The 7,500-nt window shown below is 48.7% G+C and overlaps 1 protein-coding gene across 5 annotated transcripts in view; it reads left to right on the top strand.

The window, feature by feature from the left end:
- The first annotated feature begins 3,256 nt into the window (after positions 1–3,256).
- LOC143040968 (uncharacterized) overlaps positions 3,257–7,500 on the top strand; it is a 104,015-nt gene continuing 99,771 nt past the window's right edge. For all 5 annotated transcript variants that reach the window (XM_076212408.1, XM_076212410.1, XM_076212409.1 and 2 more), the window contains exon 1: positions 3,257–3,420. The gene's annotated coding sequence lies outside the window, so the exon portion shown is untranslated. The remainder of the gene's footprint in view (positions 3,421–7,500) is intronic.

Genomic DNA, 7,500 nt, shown 5'->3' with positions numbered 1-7,500 from the left:
TTTCTCTCTCTCTCTCTCTCTCTCCATCTATCTGTCTATCTATCTATCTATCTCTCTTTCTCTCTCTCTCTCTATCTATCTATCTATCTATCTATCCATCTACCTACCTACGTATCTATCTCCCTCTCTCCCTCTCTCTATCTCTATCTATCTATCTAACTGTCTGTCTATCTGTCTACCTACCTACGTATCTATCTCCCTCTCTCTCTCTCTCTCTCTCTCTCTCTCTCTCTCTCTCTCTCTCTCTCTCTCTTTCTCTCTCTCTCTCTCTCTCTCTCTCTCTCTATCTATCTATCTATCTATCTATCTATCTACCTACGTATCTATCTCCCTCTCTCCCTTTCTCTCTCTCTCTCTCTCTCTCTCTCTCTCTCTCTCTCTCTCTCTCTCTCTCTCTCTCTCTCTCTCTCTCTCTCTCTCTCTCTCTCTCTCCTGCCACCTCCACCCACCCCACCCACCTTCGTCTTCTTTGTTTGAACCGAATAAAATCGCCTGGCGGTGGCTAACATAAACACCAGAACATAAGAATGAAGGAGACTGCAAGAGACCCTAAGGCCTACACTAGGCAGTTCCATGTCCATCACCACCCATCATCCCGATCCATAAAGTTATCCAACTTTCTCTTAAAACGATAGTTTCAGCGCTCAGTTCATAGTTACTAAGTTTATTCCACTCGTTAACTACCCTGTGGGTAAACCACTTCTTGCCTATTTCCTTCTTAAACCTAAATTTGCCCAATGTAATCCCATTACTGCGAGTCCTGTTGGACCTCCCCCTCCCACTCCCCTCCCACTCCCACTCCCACTCCCCTCCCACCCCCCTCTCCCTCCCACTCTCACCTCCCTTCCCTCTCCCCCTTTTTCCCCCTTCCTTCCCATCCTTCTTCTCCCTCCCCTCCCCTCTCCTCCCTCTCTCCCTTTCCTTCCCCCTTCCACTCCCCCCCTACTCCTTTCTCTCCCTCCTTCCCTCTCCTCCCCTCTCCTCTCTCCAGTCCCTTCCTTCCCTCCCTGTTGTTTTTGTAGATCTTCTCAAAGAAACCTTTTCCTCTCTCTCTCTCTCTCTCTCTCTCTCTCTCTCTCTCTCTCTCTCTCTCTCTCTCTCTCTCTCTCTCTCTCTCGTCTTCCTTAGAATCTCCGTGCAATACATAGACCCCTCCTCCTCTTCCCTCCACTCCTCCTCTTCCTCTTCCTCCCTCTCCTCCTCCTCCCTCCACTCCACCCCCTTCCTCCTCCTCCTCCTCTTCCCTTTCCACCTTTTTGTCTTACCCCCGCCCCTCCCTCCTCCTCCTCCTCCTCTTCCCTCACCTGACCTCTGACAGTCAGCATTGGAGTTCAGTGCGGCTTCCGGCCATTTCTCTCCTCCTCCTCCTCCTCTTCCTCCTCCTCCTCCTCCTCCTCCTCCTCCTCCTTCTTATCTTTTCTCTTCTCTTTCTCTTCCTCCTCCTCCTCCTTTCCCTCCTTCTTCTCTCCTTTCTTCGCTTTCTCTTCCTCCTCTTCCTCCTCCTCCTTTCCACACTTCTTTTCTTCTTTCTTCTCTTTCTCTTCCTCCTCCTCTTCGTCCGCCTCCATCTCCTCCTTCTCCTCTCTCTCCTCTTTCTTCTCCTCCATTTCCTCCTCCTCCTCCTCCTTTTCCTCCTCCTCCTCCTCCTTTTCCTCCTCCTCCTCCTTCTCCTTCTTCTCTTCTCTCTTCTCTTTCTCTTCCTCCTCCTCCTCCTCCTCCTCCTCCTCCTCCTCCTCCTTTCCACACTTCTTTTCTTCTTTCTTCTCTTTCTCTTCCTCCTCCTCTTCGTCCGCCTCCATCTCCTCCTTCTCCTCTCTCTCCTCTTTCTTCTCCTCCTCCTTTTCCTCCTTCTCCTCCTTTCCCTCCTTCTTCTCCTCCTCTTCGTCCTCCTCCTTCACCTCCTTCTCCTCTCTCTCATCTTTCTTCTTCTCTTCCTCCTCCTCCTCCTCCTCCCCCTATTCTTTCTCTTTCCTCTTTCTCCTTCCCTTCCTCTTCCTCCTGTGTCCTATTCCTTATCTTCCTCCTCTTTTCCTCTTCCTCCTTTTCCTCCTCCTCCTCCTCCTCGTCCTCCTCCTTCTCCTTCCTATCTTCCTTATTCTCCTCCTCCTCCTTTTCCTCCTCTTCCTCCTCTGCCACCTGAATAAACTCACCTGTTGACACCAGAAAGAAAAAATAATAAATTAGTTGAACGAAGGAAAGAAATAAACATATATTTCGTAAAAGGAACCAAAGACAGACGACATGACGTCATCAAGTCGTAACGTCATGTCGGTTGAGTACTCTCCACTGTGAAGCCCCCTGTTCTTGCTTAGACCTTGATTTGGGCACGGGGTGTCTGCCTGGAAGATTGTCTTGATATGTGTAGAGCGACAAGTCTAATTAGAAATTCAATTGGGTTGTAAATAATCAAAATAAATAGATAAATAAATCAATAAAGTAAATAAAGCAACAAAAATAAGTAAATATATGAATGAATAAATGTAATAAATTAATACATAAAAATAGATAAATAGATAAATATATTATATAAATACAGATGTAAAGAATAATTGAATTGATTAGATAATCAAGGTCTACTTTACAATTACACGTTAATTTGAATTTTTGTCATTGTACAAAAGTAAGAAGGCCCGTGTCCATCGTAGAGATGGAAATCGTGAAAGCTGTCAATTGATGAAATTTTAGAAGAAATTTTATCATACAAATTTGGGCACTAAAATGTTTATAATTAATAACAGAAATTTAGGGAATCATAGAATTGTGTAGAATGTATATTTTTTTCTTTTAGTATTTCTAACAGATATCGAAAGTCAAGAATGAATTCACAAACCGCCCAGTTTTGAATATCGCAGTTGCCAGTTTAGTTTTTATTGAGTAATTTTATAATTGGTCCATCAACTTTGATATGGATAAGAATTATTTTGAAATTAGCCTGTACATAATTGGATAGAATTAATATAGAATTGTTTGAATAATGAACGCTTATATAAAAGCACAGCAAAATACTTTCAATTCCCTCAGGGTCCTGCAACTGACCTCACATGCTAAAATTGGTCCCAAAATAAAATGGCATTTCTGTTTCTTTTCACATCCATATAACCCTAGAATTATATTAATACCACCTCTTATAAATCAGTTTAATAAAAAATCTATTTCTATAAGGCTTAGTTTCTTTTATTGTGTAAAAACGAAAATTATAGCGCGTCAAAATTTATACCCAATACGTTGTTGGGGTTGACAGTCGCTCCAAGTCCAGTTTGAGTTGAGATCTCGTAGTGTGAGGAGGTGTATGGTGTGTTCCCGGTTTGTGTTCGTGTTGTTTAGCGTGATTACCTAATACTTTGTACATGTGCATTGGAACTTTATTTATTTATTAAAAAACCATCGTACTCGACTCCAGAAACTACACAAAAGCCACAGGTGAGTAAATTAAAAATATATATTAATTCCCAGGCAAATTACGTTCATGGTACCTGTAGAAAATGGTGTTTTAAGACTATGAAACGACTAACGAATCCAGATATTTATTAATTTTTGTAATACTAAATTTGTATGAATTAAGGGTACTTTGTATTTAGAGAAAGTACATAATATATAAGGATTAAGAGTAGATTTAGGCATCTGTTGTACAGGTGTGGTTCAGTACTAACATACCAGTCTCGTGGTTAGGGTGCCCTGCTTCTACAACCTTGTCGACGTTGGACCAATCACTTTATTTTATTCTACTTTTATTTATTTATTTGTTAAACCTCACAAATCATATGAATTTGAAAGAAATAGTCAATAGAGTAAACATTATTGTATAGGAAATTTGTGTATTTTAAACAATGTATGTGTACATTAATGTACGTGTGTGTGTGTGTGTGTGTGTGTGTGTGTGTGTGTGTGTGTGTGTGTGTGTGTGTGTGTGTGTGTGTGTGTATGCGTGTGTGCATGTGTGTATACGGGCAGCAAGAAGACCAAAACACGTGCACAAAACACCTGCACCAGCCAGGCCGGCACGCCCATGGACGCCCAGTTTCATCCTTGTTACAAAAAGGCCGCCCACCCGACCATCACGCCCACACCCACGGGCACGTGAGCACAACCTGCCACTAAAAAGGGGGGAACCCGCACCATACAACAGCACGTACGCCCTCTCCTCTCTCTCCTCTCTCCCATCTCTTTCCCATCTCTCTCCTCTCCTCTCTCTCCTCTATCTCCCCTCCTCTATCTCCTCTCCTCTATCTCCTCTCCTCTCTATCTACTCTCCTCTCCTCTCCTCTACCTCTATCTATCTCTCTCTCTATCTCTCCTCTTCTCTCTCATCTCTCCTCTCCTCTCCTCTCTCTACTCTCCTCTACCTCGGTCTATCTCTCTATCTCTCTAATCTCTCTCTATCCTCTCCCTCTTCTCTCTCATCTCGTCCTCTCCTCTCCTCTCTATCTACTCTCCTCTCCTCTCCTCTACCTCTATCTATCTCTCTCTCTATCTCTCCTCTTCTCTCTCATCTCTCCTCTCCTCTCTCTCCTCTATCTTTCCTCTTTCTCTCCTCTTCCTCTTCTATCTTTCCTCTTCCTTCTCAATCTTTCCTCTTTCTCCTTTATCTTTCCTCTTCCTCCTCTATCTTTCCTCTTTCTCCTTTATCTTTCCTTTCTTCTCCCCTCTCCCCTTACTCCCCTCTCCCCTTACTCCCCTCTCCCCTTTCTCTTCCCTCTTTCTCCCCTCTCCCCTTTCTCACCCCTCTCCTCCTCTCTCTCCCTCTCTACCTCTCCCTCTCCCCCTCTTCCTCTCCCTCTCCCCCTCTTCCTCCTCCCTCCACCCTGTTCCCCTTTTGTCTCCACCCTGTTCCCCTTTTGTCTCCCCCCTCTATCTCACCCCTCTCTCCTCTCCCCCATCCTCTCTCTCCCCCTCCCTCTTCTGTCCCCCCCTCCCTCTCGCTCCTCTCCTTATTCTCCTTTCTCTCCTTTCTCCTCTCCCTCCCACTCCCACTCTCACTTTCCCTCCCACTCCCTCTGTCACTCTCCCTCCCTCTCTACCTACCCCCTTTCTCCTCCCCCACTCCGTTTCTCCTCCCCCACTCCGTTTCTCCTCCTTTCTCCTCCCCTCTCCTACTCCTTTCTCCTCCCCTCTCCTACTCCTTTCTCCTCCCCCTCCCCCTTTCTCCCACCTCCCCTTTCTCTTCCCTCTCCCCCTTTCTCCTTCCCTCCCTCTCCCCCTTTCTCCTTCCCTCCCTCTCCCCCTTTCTCCTTCCCTCCCTCTCCCCCTTTCTCTTCCCTCTCCCCCTTTCTCTTCCCTCTCCCCCTTTCTCCCTCCCTCCTTCTCCCCCTTTCTCTTCCTTCTCCCTCTTTCTCTTCCCCCCTTTCTCCTTCCCTCCCCCTCCCCCTTTCTCCTTCCCTCCCCCTTTCTCCTTCCCTCCCCCTCCCCCTTTCTCCTTCCCTCCCCCTCCCCCTTTCTCCTTCCCTCCCCCTCCCCCTTTCTCCTTCCCTCCCCCTCCCCCTTTCTCCTTCCCTCCCCCTCCCCCTTTCTCCTTCCCTCCCCCTTTCTCCTCCTTCCCCCTCCCCCTTTCTCCTCCTTCCCCCTCCCCCTTTCTCCTCCTTCCCCCTCCCCCTTTCTCCTTCCCCCTCCCCCTTTCTCCTCCTTCCCCCTCCCCCTTTCTCCTTCCCTCCCCCTTTTTCCTCCCTCTTTCTCTTCCCCCTCCCTCTTTCTCTTCCCCCTCCCCTTTCTGTTCCTTCTTCCCCTTTCTCTCTCCCTCTCCTTCATTCTCTCTCTCTCTCTCTCTCTCTCTCTCACACACACACACACACACACACACACACACACACACACACACACACACTCATAAAACTTAGACTAGGTATATCACTCATATAATTACTGTATTGCATTATTGTCAGGGTATCACTGTAAAACTTAGACAAGGCGTATTACTCATAAAAGTACTCTATTGTGTTATTGTCAGTTTATCACTATTTCAATAAACCTATTATTATTATTATTATTTATTATTATTACATACACAAACACACACACACACACACACACACACACACACACACACACACACACACACACACACACACACACACACACACACACAGTCACCATTCTGTCTCCTCTCTCTCCCTCATCCTCTCCTCTTTCCCCCCCTCTCTCTCTCCCTCATCCTCTCCCTCTCTCCTTCATACTCTCCCTCATCCTCTCCCTCTTTCCCTCTCTCTCTACCTTCCCCTCTCTCCCTCCCCCCTCTCTCTCCCCCCTCTCTCTCCCCTCCTCTCTCTCCCCTCCTCTCTCTCCCCCTCCTCTCACTCTCTCTCTCTCTCTGTTTTTTATCTCTGTCCTCTTTTGCTTTCTTCTTATTCTTTCCTTTATCTTCCTCTCCGTCTTTCTATCCCTCACCTTTTCCTTTCTTTTTGTCTCTCCCCTCCCTCCTCCCTCCTCTCTTCCTCTCCCCTCCCCTCACTCTCTCCCTCTCCCCTCACTCTCTCCCTCTCCCCTCACTCTCTCCCTCTCCCCTCACTCTCTCCCTCTCCCCTCACTCTCTCCCTCTCCCCTCACTCTCTCCCTCTCCCCTCACTCTCTCTCCTCTCTCTCTCCCTCTCCCCTCACTCTCTCCCTCTCCCCTCACTCTCTCCCTCTCCCCTCACTCTCTCCCTCTCCCCTCACTCTCTCCCTCTCCCCTCACTCTCTCCCTCTCCCCTCACTATCTCCCTCTCCCCTCACTCTCTCCCTCTCCCCTCTCTCTCTCTCCCCTCGCTCTCTCTCTCTCCCCTCGCTCGCTCTCTCTCCCCTCGCTCGCTCTCTCTCCCCTCACTCTCTCTCTCCCCTCACTCTCTCCCTCTCCCCTCCCTCCCTCTCCCCTCCCTCCTTCCCTCTCTCTCCCGCCATTCCTCTCCCACCTTTTCTCTCTCCTGTCCTTTCTTTCCTTCACTTCCTCCCTTTCTCCCTCTTTCTCTCTCCCTCTCTCTCTCCCTCTCTCTCCCTCTCTCTCCCTCTCTCTCCCTCTCCCTCTCTCTCCCCCTCTCTCCTTTCTCTCCCTCTCCCTCCCCCATCTCTCTCCCTCCCCCTCTCTCCCTCCCCCTCTCTCCCTCTCCCTCCCCCCTCTCTCTCTCCTCTCTCCCTCTCTCTCCCCCTCTCTCCCCCCTCTCTCCCCCTCTCTCCACACCCCCACACTCTCCCCCCTCTCTCACCTCTCCCTCCCCCCCCTCTCTCCCTCTCTCTCTCCCTCTCTCTCTCTCCCTCCCTCTCTCTCCCTCTCTCTCCCACACACACCACACACTCTCTCTCCCTCGCACACTCTCCCTCCCCTCCCTCCCTCTCTCTCCCTCCCGCCCTCCCTCCCTCTCTCCACTCCACACTCTCACACATCCCTCCCTCACTCTCCCTCCCTCTCTCTCTCTCTCTCTCTCTCACCCTCCCTCTCTATCCCTCCCTCTCTCTCCCTCTCTCTCCCTCTCCCTCCCTCCCTCTCTCTCCCTCACACACACACACAATCACACACACACGCACACACACACACAG

The sequence above is a fragment of the Oratosquilla oratoria genome, chromosome 30, assembly GCF_046742065.1.
Source record: "Oratosquilla oratoria isolate Oo_2021 chromosome 30, ASM4674206v1, whole genome shotgun sequence".
Taxonomy (NCBI): Eukaryota; Metazoa; Arthropoda; class Malacostraca; order Stomatopoda; family Squillidae; genus Oratosquilla; species Oratosquilla oratoria.
This window is presented reverse-complemented; position numbering and strand designations above follow the sequence as displayed.